At 38.9% G+C, this 17500-nt stretch overlaps 7 non-coding genes across 7 annotated transcripts; all 7 read left to right on the top strand.

Annotated features, from left to right (window-relative positions):
• The first annotated feature begins 1261 nt into the window (after positions 1-1261).
• On the top strand, positions 1262-1343 carry TRNAS-AGA (transfer RNA serine (anticodon AGA)). The gene has a single exon. It is a non-coding gene; the product is annotated as a tRNA-Ser (tRNA).
• A 6426-nt stretch (positions 1344-7769) lies between these two features.
• On the top strand, positions 7770-7841 carry TRNAQ-UUG (transfer RNA glutamine (anticodon UUG)). The gene has a single exon. It is a non-coding gene; the product is annotated as a tRNA-Gln (tRNA).
• A 4206-nt stretch (positions 7842-12047) lies between these two features.
• TRNAS-AGA (transfer RNA serine (anticodon AGA)) lies at positions 12048-12129 on the top strand. Its single transcript has one exon. It is a non-coding gene; the product is annotated as a tRNA-Ser (tRNA).
• A 1641-nt stretch (positions 12130-13770) lies between these two features.
• TRNAS-AGA (transfer RNA serine (anticodon AGA)) lies at positions 13771-13852 on the top strand. The gene has a single exon. It is a non-coding gene; the product is annotated as a tRNA-Ser (tRNA).
• A 654-nt stretch (positions 13853-14506) lies between these two features.
• On the top strand, positions 14507-14578 carry TRNAQ-UUG (transfer RNA glutamine (anticodon UUG)). Its single transcript has one exon. It is a non-coding gene; the product is annotated as a tRNA-Gln (tRNA).
• An 899-nt stretch (positions 14579-15477) lies between these two features.
• TRNAS-AGA (transfer RNA serine (anticodon AGA)) lies at positions 15478-15559 on the top strand. Its single transcript has one exon. It is a non-coding gene; the product is annotated as a tRNA-Ser (tRNA).
• A 654-nt stretch (positions 15560-16213) lies between these two features.
• On the top strand, positions 16214-16285 carry TRNAQ-UUG (transfer RNA glutamine (anticodon UUG)). The gene has a single exon. It is a non-coding gene; the product is annotated as a tRNA-Gln (tRNA).
• The last annotated feature ends 1215 nt before the right edge of the window (positions 16286-17500 follow it).

Here is a 17500-nt window from a genome sequence, read left to right as displayed (position 1 = left end):
AATCTTTATCAACTACTGGATGAACAGTTTTCTAACAGTATAAGTTTTGCAATTTATTTTTTTCACACTTTTTCCAAGTAACAGATACAGCAATCTTTTTACTAGCCACTTTTCATCAACATTTCAAACTGTCCTAGCTGTGATATCGTGGAAATGTTGGTAAATTTGTGGAATGAAAGGTTATAAGATATCAATTTACCATTGTGTATGATTGCAGATTTGCACTGCAGCTTTGGAGCCTGTTTTCGCCATCGTTCACGATTTCATATGCTTTATTCTGCACAACAAGCCGCAGCCATGACTGTGTAATGGTTAGCACTCTGGACTTTGAATCATGTGATCTGAATTCAAATCTCAGTGGAACCTGGGCACATATTTCGATTTTTCCATCTGCACTCAGATCGACGATGCCCAATGTTTATGATGAAACAAGCAATTTAAAATCCACATAATAAAAGACAAAAAAAGAGTTCAAGGATTCATGGAATACCATGGTCAAAGCTGTCAATCAAGTAGGATTAGCAAAATTAAAATTGTTTATGTCACTCATTGTCAATGTCATACCAAGCAATCTCATTATTCACATAACACTCTTTCCAAGTGGGTGAATCTGACAAGGATTTGAAGCCAAAATGGCTTCAGGAAGTGTTTTCGATTTTTCTCTAAGCCATCTTTTCTTGTGTTTTCCAGAATTTCCTAAAGTGCCTTATAAACATTTTTGGTGGTGTTTTTCTAAAAATTCTTTTCGGCGTCTTTTGAATGTGTTTTGTGGCTTTTTTTGTAGCACACAAAAGTCAATCAGGACCCTTTATAGGGTCTTTCGAACCTTACCCTTGACTTGTATTATAGGTATGGAGCTGTTCAAAGTGAAAAACAGCTGAAGATTGATATGGTAATTTCAGTTAACCGCTGGACATTTTTGGAAACTTGAGATGGTTAATAGACGCTCCAAAGCCTGATCAAATGAACATCAAGTCTTTTTTACTTGGAAATGATTATGTTCAGTCTTCTCAGCATTTTTGGATTATTTTTAAAGATGTTTTTGGAGCTGACTGACTCCAAATCCACATTATGAAGAGGGAAAAGCTTTAAACTGTGAATGGTTCCCATGGATGATGAATTTAAATCAGATTTTTGCATTTTACTGAGACCTTGTATTCTCTTTTCTTTTTCTGAGATGTCTTCCAGAGGGTTGATCACTGAGCTTGATCATGGAGCTATTAGAAAAGGTGTGTGAAACTCATAACAGCTTGACGTCTGAGTAGTCGTGGCCGAGTGGTTAAGGCGATGGACTAGAAAGCCATTGGGGTCTCACCGCGCAGGTTCAAATCCTGCCGACTACGTCTATGTTTCATAAACTTTTTGACCTTTTACCTTTGTTGTTCAATTTGCATGTTTACTAGTCTATTCCCCATGACAGTGATCTGTGATGGAGCTAGTTTCTAGGACCAAACTGACTTTATCTTTGACTGTTCTTTAGATAATCTATTCTGGAGCAACATTACATGTGCGACTTGCCGCTAATCAAAAGAAGCACCGTGGGTGCCATCAGGTAAGAGGTTTTTCTCTTGATCTTGTCCAGCAGCCACAGACCGCTGTTCTGGCTAATGGACTGGGACATACACTTTGATTTGCACAAAACTTAAATTATCTCTCAGATGAAGCCTTTTACCATTCAATGCTAATCTTTATCAACTACTGGATGAACAGTTTTCTAACAGTATAAGTTTTGCAATTTATTTTTTTCACACTTTTTCCAAGTAACAGATACAGCAATCTTTTTACTAGCCACTTTTCATCAACATTTCAAACTGTCCTAGCTGTGATATCGTGGAAATGTTGGTAAATTTGTGGAATGAAAGGTTATAAGATATCAATTTACCATTGTGTATGATTGCAGATTTGCACTGCAGCTTTGGAGCCTGTTTTCGCCATCGTTCACAATTTCATATGCTTTATTCAGCACAACAAGCCGCAGCCATGACTGTGTAATGGTTGGTTCCATGGTGTAATGGTTAGCACTCTGGACTTTTAATCCTGTTATCTGAATTCAAAACTCAGTGTAACCTGGGCACACATTTCAATTTTTCCATCTGCACTCAGATCGACGATGCCCAATGTTTATGATGAAACAAGCAATTTAAAATCCACATAATAAAAGACCAAAAAAGAGTTCAAGGATTCATGGAATACCATGGTCAAAGCAGTCAATCAAGTAGGATTAGCAAAAATTAAAATTGTCTATGTCACTCATTGTCTATGTCATACCAAGCAATCTCATACTCTGTGACTTGAGTCAATATTCACATAACACTCTTTCCAAGTGGGTGAATCTGACAAGGATTTGAAGCCAAAATGGCTTCAGGAAGTGTTTTTGATTTTTCTCTAAGCCATCTTTTCTTGTGTTTTCCAGAATTTCCTAAAGTGCCTTATAAACATTTTTGGTGGTGTTTTTCTAAAAATTCTTTTCGGCGTCTTTTGAATGTGTTTTGTGGCTTTTTTTGTAGCACACAAAAGTCAATCAGGACCCTTTATAGGGTCTTTCGAACCTTACCGTTGACTAGTATTATAGGTATGGAGCTGTTCAAAGTGAAAAACAGCTGAAGATTGATATGGTAATTTCAGTTAACCGCTGGACATTTTTGGAATCTTCAGATGGTTAATAGACGCTCCAAAGCCTGATCAAATGAACATCAAGTCTTTTTTCATGTTATGTGAATATTGACTCAAGTCACAGAGTATGAGATTGTTTGGTATGACATAGACAATGAGTGACATAGACAATTTTAATTTTTGCTAATCCTACTTGATCCTAATCCTACTGCTTTGACGATGGTATTCCATGAATCCTTGAACTCATTTTTTGTCTTTTATTATGTGGATTTTAAATTGCTTGTTTCATCATCAACATTGGGCATTGTCGATCTGAGTGCAGATGGAAAAATCGAAATATGTGCCCAGGTTCTACTGAGATTTGAACTCAGATTATTGGATTCAAAGTCCAGAGTGCTAACCATTACACCATGGAACCAACCATGACGCAATCATGGCTGCGGCTTGTTTTGCTGAATAAAGCATATGAAATCGTGAACGATGGCGAAAACAGGCTCCAAAGCTGCAGTGCAAATCTGCAATCATACACAATGGTAAATTGATATCTTATAACCTTTCATTCCACAAATTTACCAACATTTCCACGATATCACAGCTAGCGCAGTTTGAAATGTTGATGAAAAGTGGCTAGTAAAAAGATTGCTGCATCTGTTACTTGGAAAAAGTGTGAAAAAAATAAATTGCAAAACTTATAATGTTTGAAAACTGTTCATCCAGTAGTCGATAAAGATTAGCATTGCATGGTAAAAGGCTTCATCTGAGAGATAATTTAAGGTTTGTGCAAATCAAAGTGCATGTCCCAGTCCATTAGCCAGGACAGAGGTCTGTGGCTGCTGGACAAGATCAAGAGAAAAACCTCTTACCTGATGGCACCCACGGTGCTTCTTTTGATTAGCAGCAAGTCGCACATGTAATGTTGCTCCAGAATAGATTATCTAAAGAACAGTCAAAGATAAAGTCAGATTGGTCCTAGAAACTCGCTCCATCACAGATCACTGTCATGGGGAATAGACTAGTAAACATGCAAATTGAACAACAAAGATAAAAGGTCAAAAAGTTATTGAAACGTAGTCGGCAGGAGACTGCACGGGGAGACCCCAATGGATTTCAAGTCCATCGCCTTAACCACTCGGCCACGACTACTTGGACGTCAAGCTGTTATGAACTTCACACATGTTTTTAACATGGACTAGAAATCCATTGGGGTTTTCCCGCACAGGTTCAAATCCTGACGTCTATGTTTCAATAACTTTTTGACCTTTTATCTTTGTTGTTCAATTTGCATGTTTACTAGTCTATTCCCCATGACAGTGATCTGTGATGGAGCGAGTCTCTAGGACCAAACTGACTTTATCTTTATCTGTTCTTTAGATAATCTATTCTGGAGCAACATTACATGTGCGACTTGCCGCTAATCAAAAGAAGCACCGTGGGTGCCATCATGTAAGAGGTTTTTCTCTTGATCTTGTCCAGCAGCCACAGACCGCTGTCCTGGCTGATGGACTGGGACATGTGCTTTGATGTGCACAAACCTTAACCCCTTCACCCCCAAGGGTGGTTTGCACGTTCAGTAGTTCTCGCCACAGCCTTTGGCCTAGGTGCCTCCATCTCGGTATCCGAAGTCCAGCACCGTTAGCTGGACTTGCCACCGTCAACTGCCAAGGCAGTGCTTGCTAGCACAGGTACCTCCTGCCTAGTAACCGTGGTCCAGCACCGTCAGCTGTTCCTCGGTAGTGCCATTGGCTCTTGTAGCTTTTGCTACCCATCTGGGTTCCAGCACTGTCAGCTGGTTCTCAGCAGTGTCTTTGGCACGGGTACTCCCTGTTGCCCAGCCTGTTTTCAGCACGCCTGCTGTTTCCGGGTAGTGTCAAGGTCACTATGCCACCAATCCGTTGTCCTGTCGTCTTGCGGCCGGGTTAGCCGACTCTACGGTGCCTGCAGTTTAGGTGACTCCTATGTGGGCTGCGGGAACTGGCACTGAAGGCTGGATCCGTAGTGCCAATGGGACATGGACCCCCTGTAGGACTGTGGGTTTCGGTAACTGCGGCCGGCTTGCGGCCTGGCTACTTTGCTTTGAATGGGTACCTCCTGCCACCCATCCGGGTTCCAGCACTGTCTGCTGGTTCTCGCCAGGGCCTTTGGCCTAGGTGCCTCCAACTCGGTATCCGAAGTCCAGCACTGTCAGCTGGTCCTTGGTAGTGCTTTTTAGCACAGGTACCTTCTGCTTAGTAACCGTGGTCCAGCACCGTCAGTTGGTCCTTGGTAGTGCCATTGGCTCTTGTTCCTTCTGCTACCCATCTGGGTGCCAGCACTGTCTGCTGGTGCTCGCCACAGCCTTTGGCCTAGGTGCCTCCATCTCGGTATCCGAGGTCCAGCACCGTCAGCTGGTTCTTGGTAGTGCTTTTTAGCACAGGTACCTTCTGCTTAGTAACCGTGGTCCAGCACCGTCAGTTGGTCCTCGGTAGTGCCATTGGCTCTTGTTCCTTCTGCTACCCATCCAGGTGCCAGCACTGTCTGCTGGTTCTCGCCAGTTTCTCAGCCTTCTTGTACCTTCTGCTACATTTCCAAGATCAAGCTTTTTGAAATTGTCTTTGGTAATCCTTATTGATCTCCATGACGACGACCCTGATGACGACGACCCTGAAGACCACACCAAAGAAGACCAGAAATATGACCCTAAATAATAAGACCAAGAGAACAAAGAACATGAAGACAACCACCAAGATACAGAACAAAAGACAGAAGAACAAGAAGCAGAAGAAGCAAAAGCAGAAGAACAGAAAGCAGAAGAACATTAAGCATAAGACTAAAAATCAGCATAGAAGAAATCAAAATTATAAGCAGAAGAAGACTAAGCAGTAAATGGGGGTGAGTCCGTTCCTCCTCGTGGTGCCCCTGCTGCAGGCCAAACTGAGCGCGGACAAATCCTGTTGTAAATCTTTAGTGACAGGCAGAACGTAAGGTGTAATCTTATAACTTTTATAGATAAGTACAACAGGAATGCCTGTCATCATAAGAAAATGAAAACAAAGAAGAATAGGAAGAAGATGAAGAAATAGCATATTAAAGTTAATAATAGCTGAATAAGAAGAATATGAAGAATGGAAAAAAAAATTAATGGGAAGAAGATGAAGAAGAAGATGAATAAGGTGAAGAAAAAGTTGATGAAAAAAATGCTACTGCTGCGTTCATGAAGGAGAAAGTGTGGGAGAAGTACAAAAGAAGGTGAAGAGCATGGAAGTTGTGAAACATACATATCTGACAAAATATAAAAAAAAGGTTAACATAGTCAATATCTTTTTAACTCCGAACGTCTTGAAAAAAAAAATTGGAATTAATGCTATGCCATGTGATTTGAATAAACCACTATGCCTTTATTTGTCTCCTCCACCAATACATTCTACATGATTCTTATTTGTTTTCAATTATGTAGAATTAGCCAACAAGGAAATAAAGGGCTTTTTTTAATTCCGATACCGGAAGTCCCATTGACTTGAATGGGACTTCCGGTATCGGAATCGGCGATACCCGATATTTTTTTTGTATCGGGCGATACCATCCGATACGATACTTTTGGGTATCGAATGGTATCTCTCAACACTAATGATGACTTTAAATCAGATTTTTGCAAAAGCTATCAATCAAGTAGGATAAGCAAAATGTAAAATTAGCTTCAGGAAACAAAACTCATTGTCTATGTCATACCAAGCAATCTCATACTCTGTGACTTGAGTCAATATTCACATAACACTCTTTCCAAGTGGGTGAATCTGACAAGGATTTGAAGCCAAAATGGCTTCAGGAAGTGTTTTTGATTTTTCTCTAAGCCATCTTTTCTTGTGTTTTCCAGAATTTCCTAAAGTGCCTTATAAACATTTTTGGTGGTGTTTTTCTAAAAATTCTTTTCGGCGTCTTTTGAATGTGTTTTGTGGCTTTTTTTGTAGCACTCAAAAGTCAATCAGGACCCTTTATAGGGTCTTTCGAACCTTACCGTTGACTTGTAGTATAGGTATGGAGCTGTTCAAAGTGAAAAACAGCTGAAGATTGATATGGTAATTTCAGTTAACCGCTGGACATTTTTGGAAACTTGACATGGTTAATAGACGCTCCAAAGCCTGATCAAATGAACATCAAGTCTTTTTTACTTGGAAATTATTATGTTCAGTCTTCTCAGCATTTTCGGATTATTTTTAAGGATGTTTTTGGAGCTGACTGACTCCAAATCCACATTATGAAAGGGAAAAGCTTTAAACTGTGAATGGTTCCCATTGATGATGACTTTAAATCAGATTTTTGCATTTTACTGAGACCTTGTATTTTCTTTTCATTTTCTGAGATGTCTTCCAGAGGGTTGATCACTGAGCTTGATCATGGTGCTATTAGAAAACGTGTGTGAAACTCATAACAGCTTGAAGGCCGAGTAGTCGTGGCCGAGTGGTTAAGGCGATGGGCAAGAAATCCATTGGGGTCTCCCCGCGCAGGTGCAAATCCTGCCGACTACGTCAATGTTTCAATAACTTTTTGACCTTTTATCTTTGTTGTTCAATTTGCATGTTTACTAGTCTATTCCCCATGACAGTGATCTGTGATGGAGCGAGTTTCCAGGACCAAACTGACTTTATCTTTGACTGTTCTTTAGATAATCTATTCTGGAGCAACATTACATGTGCGACTTGCCGCTAATGAAAAGAAGCACCGTGGGTGCCATCAGGTAAGAGGTTTTTCTCTTGATCTTGTCCAGCAGCCACAGACCGCTCTCCTGGCTAATGGACTGGGACATGCACTTTGATTTGCACAAACCTTAAATTATCTCTCAGATGAAGCCTTTTACCATGCAATGCTAATCTTTATCGACTACTGGATGAACAGTTTTCTAACAGTATAAGTTTTGCAATTTATTGTTTTCACACTTTTTCCAAGTAACAGATACAGCAATCTTTTTACTAGCCACTTTTCATCAACATTTCAAAATGCGCTAGCTGAGATATCATGGAAATGTTGGTAAATTTGTGGAATGAAAGGTTATAAGATATCAATTTACCATTGTGTATGAATGCAGATTTGCACTGCAGCTTTGGAGCCTGTTTTTGCCATCGTTCACGATTTCATATGCTTTATTCAGCACAACAAGCCGCAGCCATGTCTGAGGCATGGTTGGTTCCATGGTGTAATGGTTAGCACTCTGGACTTTGAATCCAGTGATCCGAGTTCAAATCTCAGTGGAACCTGGGCACACATTTCGATTTTTCCATCTGCACTCAGATCGACGATGCCCAATGTTTATGATGAAACAAGCAATTTAAAATACACATAATAAAAGACAAAAAAAGAGTTCAAGGATCCATGGAATACCATGGTCAAAGCAGTCAATCAAGTAGTATTAGCAAAAATTAAAATTGTCTATATCACTCATTGTCTATGTCTTACCAAGCAATCTCATACACTGTGACTTGAGTCAATATTCACATAACACTCTTTCCAAGTGGGTGAATCTGACAAGGATTTGAAGCCAAAATGGCTTCAGGAAGTGTTTTTGATTTTTCTCTAAGCCATCTTTTCTTGTGTTTTTCAGAATTTCCTAAAGTGCCTTATAAACATTTTTGGTGGTGTTTTTCTAAAAATTCTTTTCGGCGTCTTTTGAATGTGTTTTGTGGCTTTTTTTGTAGCACACAAAAGTCATTCAGGACCCTTTATAGGGTCTTTCGAACCTTACCGTTGACTTGTAGTATAAGTATGGAGCTGTTCAAAGTGAAAAACAGCTGAAGATTGATATGGTAATTTCAGTTAACTGCTGGACATTTTAGGAAACTTGACATGGTTAATAGACGCTCCAAAGCCTGATCAAATGAACACCAAGTCTTTTTTACTTGGAAATGATTATTTTCAGTCTTCTCAGCATTTTCGGATTATTTTTAAGGATGTTTTTGGAGCTGACTGACTCCAAATCCACATTATGAAGAGGGAAAAGCTTTAAACTGTGAATGGTTCCCATTGATGATGACTTTAAATCAGATTTTTGCATTTTACTGAGACCTTGTATTTTCTTTTCATTTTCTGAGATGTCTTCCAGAGGGTTGATCACTGAGCTTGATCATGGTGCTATTAGAAAACGTGTGTGAAACTCATAACAGCTTGACGTCTGAGTAGTCGTGGCGGAGTGGTTAAGGCGATGGACTAGATATCCATTGGGGTCTCCCCGCGCAGGTTCAAATCCTGCCGATTATGTCTATGTTTCAATATTTTTTTGACCTTTTATCTTTGTTGTTCAATTTGCATGTTTACTAGTCTATTCCCCATGACAGTGATCTGTGATGGAGCGAGTTTCCTCGACCAAACTGACTTTATCTTTGACTGTTCTTTAGATAATCTATTCTGTAGCAACATTACATGTGCTACTTGCCGCTAATCAAAAGAAGCACCGTGGGTGCCATCAGGTAAGAGGATTTTCTCTTGATCTTGTCCAGCAGCCACAGACCGCTGTCCTGGCTAATGGACTGGGACATGCACTTTGATTTGCACAAACCTTAAATTATCTCTCAGATGAAGCCTTTTACCATGCAATGCTAATCTTTATCGACTACTGGATGAACAGTTTTCTAACAGTATAAGTTTTGCAATTTATTTTTTTCACACTTTTTCCAAGTAACAGATACAGCAATCTTTTCACTAGCCACTTTTCATCAACATTTCAAACTGCGCTAGCTGTGATATCGTGGAAATGTTGGTAAATTTGTGGAATGAAAGGTTATAAGATATCAATTTACCATTGTGTATGAATGCAGGTTTGCACTGCAGCTTTGGAGCCTGTTTTCGCCATCGTTCACGATTTCATATGCTTTATTCAGCACAACAAGCCGCAGCCATGTCTGAGGCATGGTTGGTTCCATGATGTTATGGTTAGCACTCTTGACTTTGAATCCAGTGATCTGAGTTCAAATCTCAGTGGAACCTGGGCACACATTTCGATTTTTCCATCTGCACTCAGATCGACGATGCCCAATGTTTAAGATGAAACAAGCAATTTAAAATCCACATAATAAAAGACAAAAAAAAGTTCAAGTATTCATGGAATACCAAGGTCAAAGCAGTCAATCAAGTAGGATTAGCAAAAATTAAAATTGTCTATGTCACTCATTGTCTATGTCATACCAAGCAATCTCATACTCTGTGACTTGAGTCAATATTCACATAACACTCTTTCCAAGTGGGTGAATCTGACAAGGATTTGAAGCCAAAATGGCTTCAGGAAGTGTTTTTGATTTTTCTCTAAGACATCTTTTCTTGTGTTTTCCAGAATTTCCTAAAGTGCCTTATAAACATTTTTGGTGGTGTTTTTCTAAAAATTCTTTTCGGCGTCTTTTGAATGTGTTTTGTGGCTTTTCTTGTAGCACACAAAAGTCATTCAGGACCCTTTATAGGGTCTTTTGAACCTTACCGTTGACGTGTAGTATAGGTATGGAGCTGTTCAAAGTGAAAAACAGCTAAAGATTGATATGGTAATTTCAGTTCTAATTTCAGAGCTGACTGACTCCAAATCCACATTATGAAGAGGGAAAAGCTTTAAACTGTGAATGGTTCCCATTGATGATGACTTTAAATCAGATTTTTGCATTTTACTGAGACCTTGTATTTTCTTTTCATTTTCTGAGATGTCTTCCAGAGGGTTGATCACTGAGCTTGATCATGGTGCTATTAGAAAACGTGTGTGAAACTCATAACAGCTTGAAGTCCGAGTAGTCGTGTCCGAGTGGTTAAGGCGATGGGCAAGAAATCCATTGGGGTCTCCCCGCGCAGGTGCAAATCCTGCTGACTACGTCTATGTTTCAATAACTTTTTGACCTTTTATCTCTGTTGTTCAATTTGCATGTTTACTAGTCTATTCCCCATGACAGTGATCTGTGATGGAGCGAGTTTCTTGGACCAAACTGACTTTATCTTTGACTGTTCTTTAGATAATCTATTCTGGAGCAACATTACATGTGCGACTTGCCGCTAATCAAAAGAAGCACCGTGGGTGCCATCAGGTAAGAGGTTTTTCTCTTGATCTTGTCCAGCAGCCACAGACCTCTGTCCTGGCTAATGGACTGGGACATGCACTTTGATTTGCACAAACCTTAAATTATCTCTCAGATGAAGCCTTTTACCATGCAATACTAATCTTTATCAAATACTGGATGAACAGTTTTCTAACAGTATAAGTTTTGCAATTTATTTTTTTCACACTTTTTCCAAGTAACAGATACAGCAATCTTTTTACTAGCCACTTTTCATCAACATTTCAAACTGTCCTAGCTGTGATATCGTGGAAATGTTGGTAAACTTGTGGAATGAAAGGTTATAAAATATCAATTTACCATTGTGTATGATTGCAGATTTGCACTGCAGCTTTGGAGCCTGTTTTCGCCATCGTTCACGATTTCATATGCTTTATTCAGCACAACAAGCCGCAGCCATGACTGTGTAATGGTTGGTTCCATGGTGTAATGGTTAGCACTCTGGACTTTGAATTCTGTGATCTGAGTTCAAATCTCAGTGGTACCTGGGCACACATTTCGATTTTTCCATCTGCACTCAGATCGACGATGCCCAATGTTTATGATGAAACAAGCAATTTAAAATCCACATAATAAAAGACAAAAAAAGAGTTCAAGGATTCATGGAACACCAAAGCTGTCAATCAAGTAGGATTAGCAAAAATTAAAATTGTCTATGTCATACCAAGCAATCTCATACTCTGTGACTTGAGTCAATATTCACATAACATTTTTTCCAAGTGGGTGAATCTGACAAGGATTTGAAGCCAAAATGGCTTCAGGAAGTGTTTTTGATTTTTCTCTAAGCCATCTTTTCTTGTGTTTTCCAGAATTTCCTAAAGTGCCTTATAAACATTTTTGATGGTGTTTTTCTAAAAATTCTTTTCGGCGTCTTTTGAATGTGTTTTGTGGCTTTTTTTGTAGCACACAAAAGTCAATCAGGACCCTTTATAGGGTCTTTCGAACCTTACCGTTGACTTGTATTATAGGTATGGAGCTGTTCAAAGTGAAAAACAGCTGAAGATTGATATGGTAATTTCAGTTAACTGCTGGACATTTTTGGAAACTTGAGATGGTTAATAGACGCTCCAAAGCCTGATCAAATGAACATCAAGTCTTTTTTACTTGGAAATGATTATGTTCAGTCTTCTCAGCATTTTTGGATTATTTTTAAAGATGTTTTTGGAGCTGACTGACTCCAAATCCACATTATGAAGAGGGAAAAGCTTTAAACTGTGAATGGTTCCCATTGATGATGACGTTAAATCAGATTTTTGCATTTTACTGAGACCTTGTATTTTCTTTTCATTTTCTGAGATGTCTTCCAGAGGGTTGATCACTGAGCTTGATCATGGTGCTATTAGAAAACATGTTTGAAACTCATAACAGCTTGACGTCCGAGTAGTCGTGGCCGAGTGCTTAAAGCGATGGACTAGAAATCCATTGGGGTCTCCCCGCGCAGGTTCAAATCCTGCCGACTACGTCTATGTTTCAAAAAGTTTTTGACCTTTTATCTTTGTTGTTCAATTTGCATGTTTACTAGTCTATTCCCCATGACAGTGATCTGTGATGGAGCGAGTTTCTAGGACCAAACTGACTTTATCTTTGACTGTTCTTTAGATAATCTATTCTGGAGCAACATTACATGTGCGACTTGCCGCTAATCAAAAGAAGCACCGTGGGTGCCATCAGGTAAGAGGTTTTTCTCTTGATCTTGTCCAGCAGCCACAGACCGCTGTCCTGGCTAATAGACTGGGACATGCACTTTGATTTGCACAAACCTTAAATTATCTCTCAGATGAAGCCTTTTACCATGCAATGCTAATCTTTATCAACTACTGGATGAACAGTTTTCTAACAGTATAAGTTTTGCAATTTATTTTTTTCACACTTTTTCCAAGTAACAGATACAGCAATCTTTTTACTAGCCACTTTTCATCAACATTTCAAACTGTCCTAGCTGTGATATCGTGGAAATGTTGGTAAATTTGTGGAATGAAAGGTTATAAGAAATCAATTTACCATTGTGTATGATTGCAGATTTGCACTGCAGCTTTGGAGCCTGTTTTCGCCATCGTTCACGATTTCATATGCTTTATTCAGCACAACAAGCCGCAGACATGACTGTGTAATGGTTGGTTCTATGGTGTAATGGTTAGCACTCTGGACTTTGAATCCTGTTATCTGAATTCAAATCTCAGTGAAACCTGGGCACACATTTCGATTTTGCCATCTGCACTCAGATCGACGATGCCCAATGTTTATGATGAAACAAGCAATTTATAATCCACATAATAAAAGACAAAAAAAGAGTTCAAGGATTCATGGAATACCATGGTCAAAGCTGTCAATCAAGTAGGATTAGCAAAAATTAAAATTGTCTATGTCACTCATTGTCTATGTCATACCAAGCAATCTCATACTCTGTGACTTGAGTCAATATTCACATAACACTCTTTCCAAGTGGGTGAATCTGACAAGGATTTGAAGCCAAAATGGCTTCAGTAAGTGTTTTTGATTTTTCTCTAAGCCATCTTTTCTTGTGTTTTCCAGAATTTCCTAAAGTGCCTTATAAACATTTTTGGTGGTGTTTTTCTAAAAATTCTTTTCGGCGTCTTTTGAATGTGTTTTGTGGCTTTTTTTGTAGCACACAAAAGTCAATCAGGACCCTTTATAGGGTCTTTCGAACCTTACCGTTGACTTGTATTATAGGTATGGAGCTGTTCAAAGTGAAAAACAGCTGAAGATTGATATGGTAATTTCAGTTAACCGCTGGACATTTTTGGAAACTTGAGATGGTTAATAGACGCTCCAAAGCCTGATCAAATGAACATCAAGTCTTTTTTACTTGGAAATGATTATGTTCAGTCTTCTCAGCATTTTTGGATTATTTTTAAAGATGTTTTTGGAGCTGACTGACTCCAAATCCACATTATGAAGAGGGAAAAGCTTTAAACTGTGAATGGTTCCCATTGATGATGACTTTAAATCAGATTTTTGCATTTTACTGAGACCTTGTATTTTCTTTTCATTTTCTGAGATGTCTTCCAGAGGGTTGATCACTGAGCTTGATCATGGTGCTATTAGAAAACATGTGTGAAACTCATAACAGCTTGACGTCTGAGTAGTTGTGGCTGCGTGGTTAAGGCGATGGACTAGAAATCCATTGGGGTCTCCCCGCGCAGGTTCAAATCCTGCCGACTACGTCTATGTTTCAATAACTTTTTGACCTTTTATCTTTGTTGTTCAATTTGCATCTTTACTAGTCTATTCCCCATGACAGTGATCTGTTATGGAGCGAGAATCTAGGACCAAACTGACTTTATCTTTGACTGTTCTTTAGATAATCTATTCTGGAGCAACATTACATGTGCGACTTGCCGCTAATCAAAAGAAGCACCGTGGGTGCCATCAGGTAAGAGGTTTTTCTCTTGATCTTGTCCAGCAGCCACAGACCGCTGTCCTGGCTAATGGACTGGGACATGCACTTTGATTTGCACAAACCTTAAATTATCTCTCAGATGAAGCCTTTTACCATGCAATGCTAATCTTTATCAACTACTGGATGAACAGTTTTCTAAAAGTATAAGTTTTGCAATTTATTTTTTTCACACTTTTTCCAAGTAACAGATACAGCAATCTTTTTACTAGCCACTTTTCATCAACATTTCAAACTGTCCTAGCTGTGATATCGTGGAAATGTTGGTAAATTTGTGGAATGAGAGGTTATAAGATATCAATTTACCATTGTGTATGATTGCACATTTGCACTGCAGCTTTGGAGCCTGTTTTCGCCATCGTTCACGATTTCATATGCTTTATTCAGCACAACAAGCCGCAGCCATGACTGTGTAATGGTTGGTTCCATGGTGTAATGGTTAGCACTCTGGACTTTGAATCCTGTGATCTGAATTCAAATCTCAGTGGAACCTGGGCACACATTTCGATTTTTCCATCTGCACTCAGATCGACGATGCCCAATGTTTATGATGAAACAAGCAATTTAAAATCCACATAATAAAAGACAAAAAAAGAGTTCAAGGATTCATGGAATACCATGGTCAAAGCTGTCAATCAAGTAGGATTAGCAAAAATTAAAATTGTCTATGTCATACCAAGCAATCTCATACTCTGTGACTTGAGTCAATATTCACATAACACTCTTTCCAAGTGGGTGAATCTGACAAGGATTTGAAGCCAAAATGGCTTCAGGAAGTGTTTTTGATTTTTCTCTAAGCCATCTTTTCTTGTGTTTTCCAGAATTTCCTAAAGTGCCTTATAAACATTTTTGGTGGTGTTTTTCTAAAAATTCTTTTCGGCGTCTTTTGAATGTGTTTTGTGGCTTTTTTTGTAGCACACAAAAGTCAATCAGGACCCTTTATAGGGTCTTTCGAACCTTACCGTTGACTTGTATTATAGGTATGGAGCTGTTCAAAGTGAAAAACAGCTGAAGATTGATATGGTAATTTCAGTTAACCGCTGGACATTTTTGGAAACTTGAGATGGTTAATAGACGCTCCAAAGCCTGATCAAATGAACATCAAGTCTTTTTTACTTGGAAATGATTATGTTCAGTCTTCTCAGCATTTTTGGATTATTTTTAAAGATGTTTTTGGAGCTGACTGACTCCAAATCCACATTATGAAGAGGGAAAAGCTTTAAACTGTGAATGGTTCCCATTGATGATGACTTTAAATCAGATTTTTGCATTTTACTGAGACCTTGTATTTTCTTTTCATTTTCTGAGATGTCTTCCAGAGGGTTGATCACTGAGCTTGATCATGGTGCTATTAGAAAACATGTGTGAAACTCAAAACAGCTTGACGTCCGAGTAGTCGTGGCCGAGTGGTTAAGGCGATGGACTAGAAATCTATTGGGGTCTTCCCGCGCAGGTTCAAATCCTGCCGACTACGTCTATGTTTCAATAAGTTTTTGACCTTTTATCTTTGTTGTTCAATTTGCATCTTTACTAGTCTATTCCCCATGACAGTGATCTGTTACGGAGCGAGTTTCTAGGACCAAACTGACTTTATCTTTGACTGTTCTTTAGATAATCTATTCTGGAGCAACATTACATGTGCGACTTGCCGCTAATCAAAAGAAGCACCGTGGGTGCCATCAGGTAAGAGGTTTTTCTCTTGATCTTGTCCAGCAGCCACAGACCGCTGTCCTGGCTAATGGACTGGGACATGCACTTTGATTTGCACAAACCTTAAATTATCTCTCAGATGAAGCCTTTTACCATGCAATGCTAATCTTTATCAACTACTGGATGAACAGTTTTCTAATAGTATAAGTTTTGCAATTTATTTTTTTCACACTTTTTCCAAGTAACAGATACAGCAATCTTTTTACTAGCCACTTTTCATCAACATTTCAAACTGTCCTAGCTGTGATATCGTGGAAATGTTGGTAAATTTGTGGAATGAGAGGTTATAAGATATCAATTTACCATTGTGTATGATTGCAGATTTGCACTGCAGCTTTGGAGCCTGTTTTCGCCATCGTTCACGATTTCATATGCTTTATTCAGCACAACAAGCCGCAGCCATGACTGTGTAATGGTTGGTTCCATGGTGTAATGGTTAGCACTCTGGACTTTGAATCCTGTGATCTGAATTCAAATCTCAGTGGAACCTGGGCACACATTTCGATTTTTCCATCTGCACTCAGATCGACGATGCCCAATGTTTATGATGAAACAAGCAATTTAAAATCCACATAATAAAAGACAAAAAAAGAGTTCAAGGATTCATGGAATACCATGGTCAAAGCTGTCAATCAAGTAGGATTAGCAAAAATTAAAATTGTCTATGTCATACCAAGCAATCTCATACTCTGTGACTTGAATCAATATTCACATAACACTCTTTCCAAGTGGGTGAATCTGACAAGGATTTGAAGCCAAAATGGCTTCAGGAAGTGTTTTTGATTTTTCTCTAAGCCATCTTTTCTTGTGTTTTCCAGAATTTCCTAAAGTGCCTTATAAACATTTTTGGTGGTGTTTTTCTAAAAATTCTTTTCGGCGTCTTTTGAATGTGTTTTGTGGCTTTTTTTGTAGCACACAAAAGTCAATCAGGACCCTTTATAGGGTCTTTCGAACCTTACCGTTGACTTGTATTATAGGTATGGAGCTGTTCAAAGTGAAAAACATCTGAAGATTGATATGGTAATTTCAGTTAACCGCTGGACATTTTTGGAAACTTGAGATGGTTAATAGACGCTCCAAAGCCTGATCAAATGAACATCAAGTCTTTTTTACTTGGAAATGATTATGTTCAGTCTTCTCAGCATTTTTGGATTATTTTTAAAGATGTTTTTGGAGCTGACTGACTCCAAATCCACATTATGAAGAGGGAAAAGCTTTAAACTGTGAATGGTTCCCATTGATGATGACTTTAAATCAGATTTTTGCATTTTACTGAGACCTTGTATTTTCTTTTCATTTTCTGAGATGTCTTCCAGAGGGTTGATCACTGAGCTTGATCATGGTGCTATTAGAAAACATGTGTGAAACTCAAAACAGCTTGACGTCCGAGTAGTCGTGGCCGAGTGGTTAAGGCGATGCACTAGAAATCTATTGGGGTCTTCCCGCGCAGGTTCAAATCCTGCTGACTACGTCTATGTTTCAAAAACTTTTTGACCTTTTATCTTTGTTGTTCAATTTGCATGTTTACTAGTCTATTCCCCATGACAGTGATCTGTGATGGAGCGAGTTTCTAGGACCAAACTGACTTTATCTTTGACTGTTCTTTAGATAATCTATTCTGGAGCAACATTACATGTGCGACTTGCCGCTAATCAAAAGAACCACCGTGGGTGCCATCAGGTAAGAGGTTTTTCTCTTGATCTTG

Source organism: Dendrobates tinctorius, unplaced genomic scaffold, assembly GCF_039654945.1.
Source record: "Dendrobates tinctorius isolate UK_male_01 unplaced genomic scaffold, ASM3965494v1 ptg000048l, whole genome shotgun sequence".
In the NCBI taxonomy this organism is placed as follows: Eukaryota; Metazoa; Chordata; class Amphibia; order Anura; family Dendrobatidae; genus Dendrobates; species Dendrobates tinctorius.
The sequence above is the reverse complement of the archived record's forward strand: the minus strand, read 5'-3'. Positions and strand labels throughout refer to the sequence as shown.